Here is a 17,689-nt window from a genome sequence, read left to right as displayed (position 1 = left end):
CCCAGGGCCCAGAACCAGAGGGGAGCCCCACTAATCCACATCAGACAGCAGCAAAAGTCAGCCATTACAAGGGGGGCAAGGGAAGAGGTGACCAAGACCAGCCTTTGCCCTGTGCCCCAGAATTTGATGCCTACTGCGCAGCAAGAGAAGGTCAACATAAGCAGGGGAGGCGAGGAACAAAGACGCCACACAGGATAACAGAGATGTGACTTAAACATTTACACGCTCACTCCAAGCAGGGGGTGAGGAGATGTCAAGTTTTGTGCAAGAAGGCTGTAAATTTCCTGTTTAAATCTGTACACCGTGTTTCCCAGAAGCAAAGGCAGTGTTTTCAGAGCCCTCCGGACTGGGGTGCAGGGCAGCGTCTCAGCGATTGCAGCAGCGGGTGCTGCGGGGCTGCTTTCTGTGTTTGCAGGCGCTGCTCGGGGTGTCAGCCCTGCAGGGTTTGTGTGAGCGACTCTGATTGAACGAAACCGCCCTCCGAAACCTCACAGCATCAGAGCACGCCCATGAGTGCCTGGTACATCCCACCAAAGAGCCACAGGCGAGGAGGAGAGGGGGGTGGTCACATCCCGGCTCCCTGAGGTCCCCGATGTGCTCCATGGAACGGCATCTCTCCAGGAGGGATGCAGGAGCCCTGTCGCAAAACATGCCCTGGGATCGTGAGAGTGAGAGAGGAGAGCACTGAGAGCTGTAAGCAAAAGTGAAGACGTGCTGGTTTCAGTTCCAGCCACAAGAACTGGGTGAACCTGAATGTGACCCAAATTACGTGAAGAGATTTGCATCACAATGAAAACACGCTGCTATCGCAGCAGGGGTGGCTGATGCCCCACCCCCTTCCCACTTACCTGAAAGAAAGATTTCTACAGCGCAAGGGTTTTGCTCAACCCACCGTTTCCTCATTTGTTCCCGACTACTTCTCCATCCAGGGTTGTAAGGACTCAGTCTGAGCCACGGCTCCAGGATCCCGGCCCTGAGAAGAAAGGAAGGGCTCCAGTCTCCCACTTCCACTCTGCAGGGGAAGCTAAGGAGGGAGCTACTTCTCCCAATTAACCAAGGATGTAAACTGGCCGGACGATGAGGAAGCGTGTGAACTGCCCACGGGGAAAGGGCAAAAACCTTTTGCAAGGCTGCAAAAACTGGCTAACCCCAAACAGCTTCCCAGGAAGTTTGGCACCTTGTTCAGAACAGCTTGTAAAGGCACCAGCCACCCACACTCGCTTCCTCCCTCCCTACAGACTATCTTCTGGTCCTGCTAATTTGTTACTTCCCATGTAAAAGCCTTTTCTTCCTGAATTCTCCCCTTCCTCCAGAAAAGAATACAGGTTAGGTTTTTCCAGACCTCATCACCTGGGTTCTCTTGGCATGCACTTAACTTCCATGTCCTTCAAGGACTTGTCACCATGACCTCCTGGGGGAAAAAGTAACCTCATTATCATCCTTTTCCACATATAACACTTCACCCTCTTGCCCCCCGCCCAAGAGAGAAAGGAAATTATACTCAGAAATACTGGGCTTTCAGCAGTATAGGAAAACAAAATTCTCCCACAAACCTGGCTGATGTCCATCATTGCCCACGTGGTCTTCACACTGCATGCTACTCTAGTGACAATCTCAAGCTCATCAGTGATGTTTTTGTGGCAGTCCCTGTCTAATACTGCTCCCTTATTTTCTGAGGAAAATGGTGAGTGCTTTTCCCACGAGGTGGTTCATTGGACCTGAAGGTGAAATGTACCTACTGTCCCTGCAGAACCTGGTAGGGAGCACCTGCTGAGGAGAGCCAGGTCCCAGGGGCAGAGCAGAAGAAAAGTGAGATAAAGGTTCTCTGCTGCCCTGCTTCCAGGTGTGGCAGTGGTGGAGTTACTAAACCAGCTCACACCAGACCATGTCTGAGACCTGTGCTTACATGCCCAGCTTCTTGCACATATGAAAGAACAAAGAAGGGGCTATAGGTAAAACACCAGCCTAGGGCAGGTGAGACTGGCCTTCAAATCCTTGTCCAGCAACACATTTCTTCCAGGGCCTCAAAAATAACCTACAGGCAACAGGTCTTTGGCCCTCAGAGCAGGTCCCACACCACTGTGGCAGATGCCTGCCTTCTTCACCCCGCACAAGGCCACAGAGCACCTCTGAGTGCAGGCCACTCAAAGAACATCACTCATGGAGACATCTTAAATGCCTACACAGCCCTTGACACAGGTTTCACAGTTCCATACACACTTGCAGACCCAAGTCTGCAAGTGCGCGTGGAACATCCTTATAAATGACTTGGATGCAGGATTGGAAGGGATACTGAGCAAGTTCACAGATTATACAGACCTGTGGGGAGCTGTTAACTCCCTCAATGTCAAGGAGGCCCTGCAGAGAGATCTCTAGAAATGTCGGGGCTGGACAGTCACCAACTGTGTGAAGTTCAACAAGGGACAGTGCTGGACTCTGCACCTGGGATGGGGCAGCCCTGGATGCACGGACAGACTGGGAATGAGAGGCTGGAATGCAGTGCCAAGGAAAGGAACTTGGGGTCCTGGTCAGTGGCCAGTTGGACATGAGGCTGCAGTAGAGCCAGGAGGGACATCCCTGTCCTGGGGACACCAGGCCCAGCATCACCAGCCAGGCCAGGAAGGGATTGTCCTGCTCTGCTCTGGGCTGGGGCAGCCTCACCTGGAATATTGTGTGAAGTTTTGGGGGCCACAATATCAGAGAGACATTAAACTATTAGAGAGTGTCCAAAGGAGGGCATGAGGATGGTGAAGGGCCTTGATGGGAAGCCGTGTGAGGAGCAGCTGAGGACACTTGGTCTGTTCAGCTGGAGGAGACTGAGGGGAGACATGGCAGTCACAGTTTCTCTTGAGGGGAAGAGGAGGGGCAGGCCCTGAGTTCTGCGCTCTGGGACCAGGGACAGACCTGAGGGAATGGCTGGAGCTGTGTCAGAGGAGGTTTAGGCTGGATATCAGGGAAAGGTTCTTCCCCCAGTGGGTGTCAGGCACTGAACAGGCTCCCCAGGGAATGATCACAGCCCCAAGGCTGCCAGAGCTGTGGGAGCATTTGGACAACATTCTCAGGGATGCACAGGGTGGGATTGTCAGGGTGTCTGTGCAGGGCCAGGAGTTGGACTCTATGATCCTTGTGGGTCCCTCCCAACTTAGGATATCCCATGATTCTGTGACATTAGGCCACACGTGCCAAGTGCAGGCCTGTACCTCCTGCCCCCAGCTCCCCTTCCCAGTCTTCTACACAGACAGGTTTTATCTAAGTGCCAGCACTGATAATGGATTGCAGTGATTTTGCTCTCTCAAATTTGCAGAAACAGCAAAATTTCTTTTTTCCATCCTTGTTACCAGTTTCACAGGCTTTGCTGACCAACATTCCCACAGCATTTGCTCCTTCCACTCTTCTTTCAAGGAAAGTAAAACAACAGGGTAGATTTCTTACATGGCTTGGCACAGACTGTTGCCCATAAGGTCTCAGTAGAGGTTTTGAAAAATAACATCCAGTGAGTCAGAGCCACATGACTTTGCCTGGTCTCCCATCCCCACCCCAGTGTTGTCCTCCAGTCTTGTGTGCCACAGCGTCATCTCCGAGGCCACAAGAAATGTCTACAGCAACATTAGTGGTGGCAGCAGCAGCAGTAATTTCCTAGCTCAGGAAGCACATACTTATGGGCTTTTTTTCATCGTAAACAGCTGCTTCCTTACTTGTGCTGAGAGAAAGTCCTTCAAAAGCTTTTCTTTTTAACTTCTGTAGCAAAGCAAAATGAAAAACAGAGACAAATGTGTAAGGCTGCCTTTGATTTTCTGCAGTGGCAGTGACCAACCAAGAAAAGCAAAAAAAAAGAAAAAAGAAAATAAAAAGGATAAAACCCAGCATGGACTATACTGTTCCTCCAGGCAGAGAATAATGCTGGAGGTGGTATATGCCAGGATGACATCAAGGGAATGATGCAACAGATCTGGAGCCAGGAATCCTGTGCAGCAGGGAGCTATGCAGCTCTAGGTATATAGAGAAGGGTGTACATTTTTACACATCAAACTTGCAGTTCAGAGCACACAGACCCAACATGAGGAGCAGAGAGTGTGCTGCACACTTTGTCTGTGTGTCTTATGTAGGTGGGGCAAGGAACTCTGCATATCAGAGGTCACCCAACACTTCTCCATGAGAAGAATGTGTTTCAGTTTGGGTTCAACTTTGCCAGATTTCAGCTGTTTGGGCTGGATTTTTTCCACGCTTGCTGCGTGCCCCAGACTAAGTGGTTTTTGGGAAAGCTTCCACAAAATGGTTCAGTTGCTTCTCAGCAGAAGGCTGGGGAAAAAAACCCACATCTTGACCCTGTTACAGACCATATGTATGAAAAGAGCTGTTCGGAGGATTCTGTGATGGCTCCACACACTGGCAAAGGAATATGGCATTTGTGCCACCAATACCAGACTTCCTGCAACCCCTGTGTGATTTTTCCCAAATCAGCCACATAAGCTTTCCAGAAACCTCAGTCTGTGCAGGCTCAGGGGAGAGTTTTTAGGGTTTGAAGACTCCACCTGTGTGCTTTGTCCATGAGCCTGGATCATGGTGGAAAGAAGGAAGTCTCATTTGAATAAGGGGATGCAGGGAAACGATGGACAAATGATGAGGGGCCTGTCTTCCCAAGTTCTGGGCTCTCCAAAAGCTAATGGCTCACAAAAGGTGAGTGGCTGCCAACCAGTCATTCCCCAGAAGAGAAGCAATGCCCACTCACATGCTCAGCCTCTACTTTGTCAAGCACTGTACAGCTGATCTTCCATTAGGAGTGGTTAACCATTGCCACAAGAAAACAAAAGGACCAGGACTGTCCCACTGGAGTGAAACTGGTTCCTTGAATCTCATCTCCACTGAGAGCAAACCCTACCACAGCATGGGCTTCCTCCTAGGGATCTCTCCAGAGAGAGGCTAGCCAAGAGAAATATGCTCCTGATGACTCTGGCTGCCTTAGGAAAGATGTTCTGGGAAACTGGCTGAGCCTGGGACTCAGGAAGATCCTCCACATAACACAAACACAGAGACAGTTTGCTTTGGGGAGTTTGGTTTCTCTTTCGTTTTCTTCATTTTAAGAACACTCACGCTATATCAACAAAATCCTAAGCAGAAAGTAAAGGTGACAAACCAAGCCTGGAACAGTTAAACCAGCAGGAAAATGAGCTTGTGTTTGTCTCTCTTCCCCATGCACATTTAAAATGTGTTTTCATGTGACATGATCAGGTATCAATACCATGAAATATTGCTTGCACTCCTCTGGATGTTTTTTGCCCGAAAAGAAAAGAGAAGAGAAGAGAAGAGAAGAGAAGAGAAGAGAAGAGAAGAGAAGAAAAGAAAAGAAAAGAAAAGAAAAGAAAAGAAAAGAAAAGAAAAGAAAAGAAAAGAAAAGAAAAGAAAAGAAAAGAAAAGAAAAGAAAAGAAAAGAAAAGAAAAGAAAAGAAAAGAAAAGAAAAGAAAAGCCAAACTACACTGATAAGTATTATTATGGGACTATCTGTACAAGTGACATTGAGTTTCACAATTCAGTCCCAAATAACTCTACTTCAATAAGTAAATCAGTAGAATGAAAAATTAGTGCAAAGAGCTGAGCGAGGCAAAACTTGACATTAACTTGACAAAGAAATACCTAATTTATCAAAAATCATGATAAGAGCAGGAAGTATCCTGTCAATTCATTTAAATCACTCATTATCTCATCCTAATCCCATTCAAAATTAGAAGAATGCTCTAATTAGAATCTGCAAGGACTGAAGAGGCAAAGGATAATGAGATAGTTTTGTGAGAAGTCTTTTGGCATGGAAACATGTTACAAATCTGAGATGAAATTTTAAAAATATAATATCTTCCAGTAGTACATATATTCATTTTTGTGAAGAATTAATAAAACTGTCAATAGGCAGGAAGCAGAAATGGAAGTACACCTGGTGCTCCTGTGCATTTGCTGAAGAAAGAATTGATGTGAACACCTTAAACACCAGATTTTTTTCCTTCTGAATCCTCCTTCTGAAGGGTTTCCCCATCCAACATGAGTGGAAAAATATAAGCCAAGCTCTCTACTTCAAAAATCCATTAATTGGTAAAGAAAGGGGGAAAACATGTGCTATTGATTATGTAATTTATGTGTTATGATATCCCAGTGGGCTCACATGTTCAGTGGTGACCTTAGCCTTTGAAATGGTGGATTACATCGTATAAATCTCCTTCAAGGAGTAGTGGACATTTTTCAGAGAAAATCTTTCTATTAATACACCACAGCTTATGACTGCTGAATGTATTCTTGGTCTAACCTCGAAAGGGAAGAAAATGGGAGAACTTCTGTTATTCACGCACTAAAACAACAAGCCAAAATTCCTCAGTGGCATTTCTGCGGATGTTCCAGGCAGGGCAAATGTGGCCACTTTATCTTGACTCAAGTTAAAGTAAGTGATCATGTGGATTCCTTTCTGGAAGAAAAGATTTACACATTTGCAACTATGAAAGGTGTGCAAAGTAGAGAAGGCTGTGTGTTTTATGTATCTAAGCGAGACACTGTTTTTCTCTGACAAAAAATGCCTCCGATTTTCCTTTCCAGTTAACCATTTCTCTGGCCATGGCACTGCTGTTATCTACCCTTCCCTGCCTTTTGGGAACATTTGGGTAACCAAAGCCAGTGTTAATAACATCAGAATAACAAATCTCCTACAAACAGGTCCAATCCTCTGCAAAATTTCAGGCTTGTTTCCTGCAGAAATGAGCAATTATACAGCTTGAGGGTGGGTCCGTACTATTGGTTATCTGCCCTTCCCCTTCACCCCTCCAGTTTTTCAGCAGCCCAGAAAATTTCCATCAAATGCGCCAGCAGGGCAGTTGTATCCCAGGTTGTAGGAACCCCCACACTTTGTTCAAAGGAATAACAAAGGAAAGAAACACTAATGATGGACTCACTAAAACAGCAAAAAACCCCCACCTTGCCCCTAATTAGACATTAGAGACTTTACACAACATAGGGCAAGTAGGCTTATCTCCACCCATGGCAGAACAACTTGTTCAGCAGGACATTTCTATTTTTATTTTTAATACAAGGAAACCTGCGGTGAATGTTCTGATGGACATAGAGACGGATCAAGGAGAAAAAAAAACAACCAAACAAAACACACAGAAATGTTTGTGTGCTCCTTCAGCAACAACTGCACAGTTATCTAAGAAACAACAATCTTTTTACTCTTCATTCCATCCTCTCCTCAACTAATTTTGTTCTTTAATTATGACTCCTGGCAACCTGGAGTACAAATGAGGATTTTCCTCCTTTAGGTAATGCATGTTCTTGGCTCTGAGGAGGAGGCTTGTCTGTCAAAACATTAGCTGTCTCTTTCATATGTTAAGTATTAATTCTATTTATCTTCGAATTATTTTCAAATACTGGAGGCATTCTTCCCTGTATTGGAATGCAACAAGAGCTTAATTTCAGGTTTTCATGTTATTCTTCCTCAGATACAAGGCCAAAAGTGAGTAATTAAGTTCTCATTTAAACCCCATTTCCTTAAATACCTATTTTCTTAACACACACAGCCTCTTTACCAGCCCCACACTCTCCCACAGGAGGCAGGAGCAGGTGGCCCATGGGGACAGTTACAGCCACAACCTCATTTCAGATAGCCTGTAGCCACATTATTATTATTCCACCATTTACTGGGTAATACCAAGGCACGTCTTAATGTGTGGCAAAGGACTTATTGGTCCCTCAGCAGGGAAAGAATTTCTTGTCTCTGATGTAAAGGAAGGAGTTAACAGCTCACCACCACCTGACACAGAGGTCCTTTTCCCCTGCTAGGCAAGGCCAGTGACAGCCTGTACCCACACCTGGAGCCATGGCAGGTCTGTGCTTCCCTTCCAGCAGAAATAAAATCAAGGGTTGAATCTGGACTGGTACAAGGAAAACCAAGAGTCATGGGTGATTTATGCGCTCTGTGCACTCAGGACCAGAATTAGCACTGGTATTTTGGCAGTGTAGGACCACACTGACCTTGTGCCGGCTCTCCAACAGCTGCTGGCATCATTCTTCTCTTCTACTGAGGGCTTCTCCATGTGAGCCAAAGGAAGGGAGCTGCAGCATCTCTTGAGTCAAGATAAAGGCATCACTCCTTCATAAACTGGATGAAACCACCACTTGGTTTAGTTCTGCCAAAAGAAGAGACAGCAGAGGGAATGTGGCCACAACCAGCCTTCTCAAAACTCCCACAGAGACCACAGAAGATGCAACTTCAATGCTTTTAGCTACCCAAAAATACATTTAAGCCACTGCAAGATGAGGGTAAAACTTATGCAAGAGGCACAAAAATAGAGCCCTGTATCCACAGCAACACAAGCACACCAGAACTCCAGCATGTCCCTTTTTTGAGGCCACAGCAAAGCTCTCTCCCAGATGGATGCCCAAAGAGAAAAAAAGCATTTCAGAAACACTTTCCTGCCCCCTTTGGAAGGGGGAAGGCCTCCACACCTCCTGCCATGTGCCACCGTCCCATGTCCCCAAGGGCCATATGCCCTGCCAGGAGTGCAGCACCACGGCGATGAATCTGTGTTTTCCACTGCAAGGAGGAACATGACTCACAGTCCCCACCAGGACCCAGTGACTTGTGGTATCCAAAGCAAACACAGCCAGTGAAGCTTTTCAACAAACAGTCAACAATCTCCTGCTAGCTGTCCACCCCATGAAATGCCACAGCTTAAGGTTTTTTCCTCACTTTGTCCCTCGCCGTTGTCATTCCTCATTCTTTCTCAAAGAGGACGCTTATAAGCAGAGCCTGAACCTCGCTTTCCCACCCAAGATAAGCCTAGAAGAGTCTGAGGAGGCCTGAACAACATCCTCCTCAGCTTCTATCACATGTCCCACTGCCTGTTGGATGATGCTGCTAGGAATATCCAAAAAGAAACTAAATTCTCACCTCCTTCAGAAAACCGTTTGGATTTTAATGATTTTAGTGATTTCAGTAAAGCCTTCTCCCCTGTAGAACTAGGGAGGGAAACAGCTTTGCACAAGTCCCATAGTGAGCAATTTAGCAGCTCCTTGTTGTGCCAAAGAGGAGATTTAGGGCCTCAGCTCCAACATCTGGAAGCCACAAGTCCAGAGCCACCAGCTTCCTCCCATAGCCTTACAGTCTCCCTTGTCACTTGTCCTGAGTGACTCAGGAGTTTGGGACAAGGAAGAGGAGGACAGCAGGCAGTGACAGTCCTCTGGTCTGCAACACCAAGGATGGCAGACAGGTGAGTTCAGCATCCTCAGGCATCACTGGGAAGGGCACAGACACACATCCATCACCTACACAAGAGGACTTCAGGCCTTTCCCTCATCCCCACCAGCTCACCCACATGGCCAGCAGGCTACCACACACAGATTGTGGACAGTGGAATCAGCAAAGAATACTCTGCAATGAGTTTTTAACCTTTGCTGACATGATCTTCAAGAGTAGAATCTTGCTTTGCAGCACCTGCAAAAGGAGGTAGCGAGTGGGTCTGAAACTGCTTCATTTTGGCCATCAAACAGCAATCACATGTTAATGACTTTCAGTTTATTCCCTGTGGTACCTGGTTCAGATTTGGGAAACCAGGAATGCTTGCTAATATGTTTTCAGATTAAATGGACCTTTCCTTTTCTTAATGTATGTGCCTAAAAATAACAGGAATTGCACAGTCATGTCAAGAGATTAAATTACCTTAAAGTCTGGAGAGGGATTACAGCTGTCTGAAAACAATAGGTGCATACTTTATTGAACAATGGTGTGCTTAGTCGAGACAAATTTGAGTGGCCATGAAGACTGGTTTGTTTCTCTATCAGTGCTTGTGAAAAGCTGCATAAGAACACAGTGTTGTGAATGGCCTGACATCCACGACCAAGTCTTGTTTCAGCAATCACCCTGCACAAAGAAAACCCAAAAATCAATGAAGTCACCCAGCAGATTCCAGGTTTGTCTTCCCAAAGGGCTGCAAAGCATGTGATGTACAGCTATATACACCCATACCCACACCTGCTTGACAGTTTATGTTACAGAGCCATTATCCCACCAAACTAAGTCATAGAGTGACATTTTCCTTTACTGAATTCTCAGTCTTTGCCCTCCTGGTAATATTTGCATAGTTTGAATCAGGTGCCAGCATCTTCTCGGAGTAACAGATGGATACCCTCAGGAGGATCTCATGGCAGCAAGCCAGCCATGCTTAGTACTCCTGACCTTGACAGCAGCATCACATGTAAAGCAAGTACTGAGGAACCTGAGGCACCTTCAGATAGGGTGACAGACAACATGCAGTTTTGAGGACAGACATTTGGGGTTTAAGCATCTAACATGAAAAGTTAGGCTCTATCTCCAGTCTCTAATACATTAACCTGCTACCTCCCTCACAGCTAGAGGCAGCCACTTGGGTTGGTCCACATACCAGGTTCTCAGGAGAAACAGGGAATAGCTCTGAATATCAGCACAAACCACGAGCAAGACTGGGTTTGGATTCAGAGGTCAGAGGCAGATTGGAGAAGTGTAGAGAAAACAAGGACATATTGCAGAGAATGAAAAAACATAACTGGATATGGAAAAAACCACTAGGAACAAAAGGTAGCAGAAGGGTAATACAAAGACATTTGAGCATTTGCAGGACTCGGTGCTTCTCTGGAATGACTCAGCCCTACCCAGTAAGGCCTCTGTAACACAAACAAAACCTATGCAACACAGCACCCCATCCTGCTCTGCAGGCAGGTTATCCTGGACTTCAAACTCTGCATTTACCTGAGCTACAGATCAGCTCAGAAATGCAGCAAAAAGACTGAGGGCTCAGAGCCTCAATCCTGAGGACTTCAGGCCAGGAGGAGGCTTACATACAGCAGCTCTGTTGTGCCTCTGCTTCATCCCCACTTGTGTATTCTGAGCGAGAAGGGGCTGGTGGAGCAGCTGAACCTCAATCTTGCAAAGGCTTCTGTGAACACAATCCCCTCTGGGAAGGGAATTTGCTGCTGCCCATTTTCAGCCAAAATCTCAACCTCTCTGCCGATACTCATTTCCCCAGAAAAGTTCACTTCAAAGGCAACACCTGCTCTTCAAAGAGGCAACAAACTGTAGAGAAGTGGAGAACCAGTAGTGTCCTCAGCCTTGGTCACAGTTCCTGCAAATCCTTGGAGGGGCTTTGGTTCAAACTGCAGAGTAATCGCAGAGCAAAGAGGGAAGACACAGAGTGGACAGTTGCTTGCAGATTTTCTTAAAGAAGGAAAATTTACTTTTACCCTGTCTTTGGACAGGCCCATTTGTAATTTTTATCTGTTTCAGGGCAGATTGAAGATGCAGTGTTATCTACCTCCACTGAGATCCCATAAAAAACACCAATGGCCATTTGTCAGTTCTGAGTATTCCTGTAAAATTTCAGACATCCAGCTTCTGGTGGGGTACTAATAAAAGTGAAAAATGGTTATTTGCCCTTCATTTGACTGAAGAAATGCTGAAATTATTTGTGGCTAGTGCAAAAAGCAGAAAAAAAAATGTTCAGATTCTTCAACATTATCCTGGTGTCCTCAGTTTCTTTTGGTCTTTTGAGATTGCCCCCCTGGGGTACCATCAGATATTAGTGAAAGATCATGCATGACAATAAATTATCTATCTCCAGAGGGAGACTCGGGCAGCCTGAAAGAACTTCATCATCCTGTATGCTGCTTTATGTGTCATATATGAGAAAACTTTACACTTATCAGGCTTCAAAACCAACATAAACAAACAAAAACAAACAAAAATATTTACGTGTCATGGTTCCATAAAGCTTTTCTACCCTGTTTCTGTTCACTGACCCCTCAAAAAAATTTGTATTTGATCAAAGACTTCAAATTCAGATGGTCCCCCCGTTCTCTCTCCCTGTACTCTCCCACCCTTACAGAGTACCTAAAACAGTGGCTACTTTCCCTTATGGTTACTCACGTCCCATGTTCTGGAAGTAAATACCCTAATGAAAGTCCCATCACCATAGAGGTTCACAGAGTCTGTTCAAAGTACTGATCATCAGTGGGCCAATAGGAATGCACCCATTTTTGGTTTACAGAGCTTTTCCAAAGGAGCACAACAGCATCCTCAGCACTGAGGTTTGTACCAGGAATGGTCTAATAATGGCTGTCAGATTTCTGAATCACAGTTTCCCATCTCATCAGACAAAGCACTAATTTGTAGATCAGTTTTAGCCTCCATATTTTCTCCAGTTACAAAACACTGTTTCACCAAACAATATTTTAAGTCTTTTTAAAAAGGCACAAGGTATCCAGAGAAAGAGCAAATCAGTGCACTGAACTGTTCAGCCAGTGAAGAGACAAACTGAAGAGCAAGGACAAAATTCTTACTCAAAGGACTCTGACTCAAAGCAGGTACTCACAACAAGCCCTTCATTCGGGGCTTCTTGCAAAACTCATGCAGGACATCCAGAAACGGATTTTCTTCTTCCTCTTTTTTTTTTTTTTTTTTTTTTTTTTAGGATGAAGCAGCTCACAAGGACAGTAGCACCAGGCAGGCAAAGAATACAGCACCCAGAACATTCTCCAGAGAGAAGAGAAACTTGGTAAGAAGAGGTAATGAATGTCTGCAAATTAGTTGGTGCTGTCACCACTCAATGACTGGAAAAGGGGTACAGGTGAGAGAGGTGAAAGGAAAAGGTATAAAAGGTGGCTGCAGAGCAAATTTTTCTTTTGAAACAAAGCAAGTGCTTTTGCTACAGAGATCTGTTGGGAAAGGCACAGTGAGAGGATCCACTCCACCAGCCTGCAACTCCAGAAACCGCTGATGCATATTTCTCTGTCTTTTCATCCAGTGCACCATTTTTCCCACAAAAAATTAAAAACTGTGACTCAGCAGATCTCTCTGGAACAGCTCTGTGATTGAGATCCCCTGGCAAACAAGACAGAAACTTCAGGCCATCAACACCAACCTCTATTTCCCCAGCTAAGCAGCTCTCAGGTCATTTGTGGAGCAGACTTGTATGGCCAGGGATGTAAGAAGAAAGCTGGAAGGCAGAGCCTGATTGCCCAGTACCTTCCAGCAAGCCTCATAGCCATGAGATGGGCAGCACTTGTCCCACACAAGGCTTTAATTTTTGCTTTACTGTACGGAACAAGCAAGACACACCAGTTCCCAGGCTGTGATTTCACGGTAGTGCAGCCAGCTTGCTCCCTCCCATCCCACCCATTGTGCTGGCCAAGCTTTTGGTACCAACTGCATGAGGAGCAATGGAGCAGAAATGGATCCAGCAGGGGAGGAAAAAATATCAGTACACAAACCAACAACGAAGAAAGGAGGGTGGGAAATCTCTGCAAGATCCATTCCCTACTGCAGTTCCTGAACTAACTTCACCAGCAGTGACAGGGGCAGGAATGAGTGGGCTGGATAAAGAAGGAAGGGGATGAAGAGGATGCCTAAGCCAGCATTTCAGCAGTACTCAGAATCCCAGAATCCCAGGATGGGTCAAATTGGAAGGGACCACAGTGGCTCATCTGGTCCCATCTCTCTGCTCCAGCAGGGCCATCCTAGAGCACAGGGCACGGGATTGTGTCCAGATGGTTCTGGAATATCCCCAGTGAGGAGACTCCACACCCGCTCTGGACAATCTGTTCAGGGCTCAGTCACTGCCCAGGGAAGAAGTTCTGCCTCATGTCCAGGAGGTGGAACTTCCTGGGCATCAGTTCCTGCCCGTTCACCTGGTGCCATTGCTGAGTCCCACGGAGCAGAGCCTGGGCCCTGCTCTGAGCCCTCCCTGCTCACAGGAACACACAGGGCTGAGGGCCCCTCTCAGCTGGGGCTCCTCTCAAGACTGGACAACACCAGCTCCCTCACCTTTCCTCATAAGAGAGATGCTCCAGTCCCTTGATCAACTTTGTCAAACTGCCTCTGTTTCTTTCAGCCAGACTGGCAGCTCAGGACTTACAGGCCTTACATGACTGGCTCACCCAGCTCCACCTGTTTGCAAACACCAAGCCCTGTTTTGCATTACTTGTGCTCAGGTAAAGACAGGTTTGCTAGAAAAGCACACTATACATTAACTCTTCCCCAAACCAGGAATAGAAGCACCCAACTGATCATCATCCCCAGGTATGGTCCAGGTAGGAGTGAACAGCTATCCAGCTGACAGCAGAGGCAAGATGCTTAAGAACCCTGACCCACAAATGTTTTCTGAAGCCATCCTCATTGCAATGCTACAGAACCAGCATGGAGGAAGAACATGAAGAGAATAAAAGGCAACTGAAATCAATGGCATGGATGAAAACACCCAGCTGACTTGTCCTCCAGCACCAGTAACACTAACTCTTTGCTCTGCATCAGTGCCCAAGATACATCTCCTAAAGGAAATAAGCTACTTGATTTACTTCAACAAGGGCTGTCACAAATTCACGTGATAGCAACTGCAGCTGAGGGACGTCCCACATGCTGGATCTTTTCATGAGAAAACATGAAATGTTGCTTCTTAGCTGCCCTTGGCAAATGGCTGTGATGCAGGAGATTTCCCAAGTAGGTGAAGAGAAGGTGAGAGAGAGCTCGGCTGTGGTCAGTCAAGTGGCTCTGTGAGCTGAGCCAGTAGAGGTCTCTCTTCCACTAATAAAAATAAATAAATATCTATATTCATCTGTGTATGCAAGTGTCCTCACTTGGAATGCCCAGTCTCAAACTGGAACAAAATATATACATCCGGAAGCCAGCAGCTCAGATGGGAACAATCACTTTGTTCCAGTTTAAAAAAAGGAAGTTGATATGGTGTTCCAGGTTACCAAGCTCACAGTATCATCTTCAGGCTTCACACCTGGCAGGAAAAATTTACAGTATGGTCAATCCCAGACCTCCAGCTTCTCTCCCCAAAGCAAGTGAGGATCACAGCTGCAACTGTGCTTGCTAGGACACAGCCATCTGCTTGCAGAGCTCTTCCAGTCTGCCCAGGTAGTGGGGGAAAGGAGCTCTTTCTGCACTTGTAGGTAGGTGCCTGGTTTCACTCTAGGTAGGGCCAGTCATGACAGAAAGGCTTTACAAGGCAACAGTTGGATTTTTGGCCTCCATATAAAGGACTGCTGGGTCTTTGAGGGAGTAGCATCTGAAGCACACAAAATGGGGCGTCTGCCCACAACTGGAATCTTGCTTGAAGACTCAGATGTGAGGCCAAGGATAAAACTGGAATGAAACTAATCTTTCTGCCTGCCGTCTCCTCCAAACAGCTGCAGGCGGAGTAGGATGGCCAGGTATAAAATCTTGATCTGGCACAGTCCGTCTTTGCAGATGGGGAATGCTGAACCACAAGGTGTGCTGCTCCCTGCTTCCACCCAGAGCCCGCTGGCAGGTGCCAAAGCTGCTGGGAGGAGCAGGGCAGCCCCTGCCAACATAGCACAGCACAGCACAGAACAGCACAGCACAGCACAGAACAGAAAAACACAGCACAGAACAGAACAGAAAAACACAGCACAGAACAGCACAGCCTGCCCACAAGCACCCATCCAGGTCATCCCGGTCCAGCTGGACACAGACTGGTGTCCTCCACAGCAGTGACATCCCACAATGTGATAGCTGCAGCAGCAACCCTCCCCTTTTCCAAAAGCCAGAGCCAGGAAACTGCCCCCCAGAGACCTGAGAGTGGATCCTCCCGGATCCTACAACCCCTGAACAGCAAACAAACTGCCCATGGCTTGTGGAGAACCTGTGGATCAGTAGGTTAATTAAAATGGAGAAGGTACACACAGCCAAGCAGAGTTGGGAAATGGGGGGAATTCCAGAGGGGTTACAAAGCAGTGGTAGCTTTGTTTGCTCCAGGGAGAAGCAGGGAGTCTGATGCTAGTTTGTTTTTAGGCAGTTACACTTGCCATATTATCATTACATATTACACATTATTATTTTTATTATCTTTATTAATTTTATATTATAGGAAAATATGCATTTGCTTGCTTTTTAAGTGAAATGAATCAGGAATTATTTTTATTAGAAAGAAAAAAAAATAGAATAGAAAAACACATTCCCCTCTGTTTTTTTGCCTAATTTTGAGTCTTGCAATGACTGATGTGGGCAAGACAGAAAACAGGCAGGGAGAGGAAAGGCACACAAGCTGCCTGGATGAAGCACAGCAAACCACAAGTGCAGATACAACCTGCCCAGCAGGAAAAAACCACCTTTTTTCAGCTCCATAAGTAAATGCAACATCAGAGGTGGGGTGGGGTGAACAGTATTAAAAATGTACAGAAAGTCTTCAAGGTTTTTCCAGCAAAATGGAAGCAGAAGACATCTAATTTGGTGAAAGAGCAAAACAATTCATGCAATATAATCTTATTTTACTGCAGATTGAGCATTTTATTAAAGCCACTATACTGTGGCCTTTTTATTTTGGTGAGCATTTAAAAATAATAAATGAGGATAGCAAATTACTTTTCAAATAAAAATAAATAAAGACAAAATGCTGTAGGATATTGAAACAAAACATGTTGACGCTTCCTGAAGTGGAATGTTTTCTTCTGAAAATGAAATTCAGTTTCAGTTTTTTTCAGCTGAAGCTACTGAGAAGTACAAATGGGTATGAATGTGGGAAAACATCGCTTTCCAGCTAATTTCCCCATCTGAGGAAGACGAGGCTGGCACTGCAGCTGAAAAGCAGGTTCATATTAAGAACACTTTGTTACTACTTTCTCTTCCCGTCAAACGCCTCCAGTGAGAAACGGTCAGACCCACGTCCAAAATCCTCCTGTGCTAAGGAAGGGGTCAAATCTCCCTTCTCTGGCACGGGAACACGCGGCCGTGTGGAAGGGAATGTCAACCCTACCTGCAGTACGACCCTGCATGGAAGCCCTGAGAGGGGAAGCAGCGAGCAGACCGGGACGCGCACCCGGGCGCGGGGGATGGCAGGGACGGGAACCCGGGCGCTGGGGATGGCAGGGACGGGCAGCCGGGCGCGGGGGATGGCAGAGCGCCCGTCGGGGCGGCGGCTCCAGCCGGGGGAGACCCGCAGCCCCCGCAGCCCCCGCAGCCCCGGCTCAGCGGGGACACGCTGCCGTGTGAGCTCAGGTACGTGCGTGTGCACACGCGGGGGGAGCGCGCGTCCTCACGTACGTGAGGCCGCGGAGCGAGGGAGGGAGGGAGGGAGGGAGGGAAGAAGGAAGAGGAAAAGCACTCGGGGGAGGGCGGGCGCTGCGTGCGCACCCCGCGGGGCGGCCGTGCGGTTGCATCAGACGGGGCGGGTCCGGGCCACGCTCTGCCCTGCCCCTCCCCCGCCACGGCCCCTGCCCGGCCCCGCCCGGCCCGCCTAGAGCTGCCAGGCGCGCGAAAGTAGCGAGTCAATGTTGCCTCCAGCCGCCGGAGGAGGAAACGTTGCAGCGGAGAGGAGAAAGGGATAGGGCGAAATAAAATTTAAAAGATTCGTCTCCCGGCCGCGCGGGCCCGGCCCCGTCTCCAGCTCCCCGCGGGGCTGCGGCCGTGCAGGCGCCACCAGCAGCCCCCGCAGGAGCGGGTGCGGGTCGGGTCCGAGCAGTGGCCGCCCTGCCCCCCTTGCTCCGGGCGGGGCTGCGGGGGATGCTCCCCCCTCTGGCTCCGGCCCCGCGCATCCCCCGGGGGTCACCGGGGGAGGAGGACGTGGGGGCGGGCGCGGCGCTGCCCCGGCGCTGTTGCGATAGCGGCGGGCGCGGCCCCCGGTGGAAGCGGCGGTCGGGGCGGCCCTCGGCATCGAGGGAAGC

General features: G+C 47.6%; 1 long non-coding RNA gene across 1 annotated transcript in view; it reads right to left on the bottom strand.

Annotated features, from left to right (window-relative positions):
• Positions 1-16,870, bottom strand: part of LOC136290045 (uncharacterized) — a 36,491-nt gene extending 19,621 nt beyond the window's left edge. Inside the window, exons 1-3 of the long non-coding RNA XR_010720940.1 lie at positions 16,783-16,870; positions 8,009-8,163; positions 849-973 (exon numbers count right to left, since the gene is read on the bottom strand). This is a non-coding gene — a long non-coding RNA (uncharacterized lncRNA). The remainder of the gene's footprint in view (positions 1-848; positions 974-8,008; positions 8,164-16,782) is intronic.
• Between the last annotated feature and the right edge of the window lie 819 nt (positions 16,871-17,689).

Source organism: Chamaea fasciata, unplaced genomic scaffold, assembly GCF_029207755.1.
Source record: "Chamaea fasciata isolate MVZ Bird 193981 ecotype frontalis unplaced genomic scaffold, bChaFas1.0.hap1 SCAF_5, whole genome shotgun sequence".
NCBI lineage: Eukaryota > Metazoa > Chordata > Aves > Passeriformes > Sylviidae > Chamaea > Chamaea fasciata.
The sequence above is the reverse complement of the archived record's forward strand: the minus strand, read 5'-3'. Positions and strand labels throughout refer to the sequence as shown.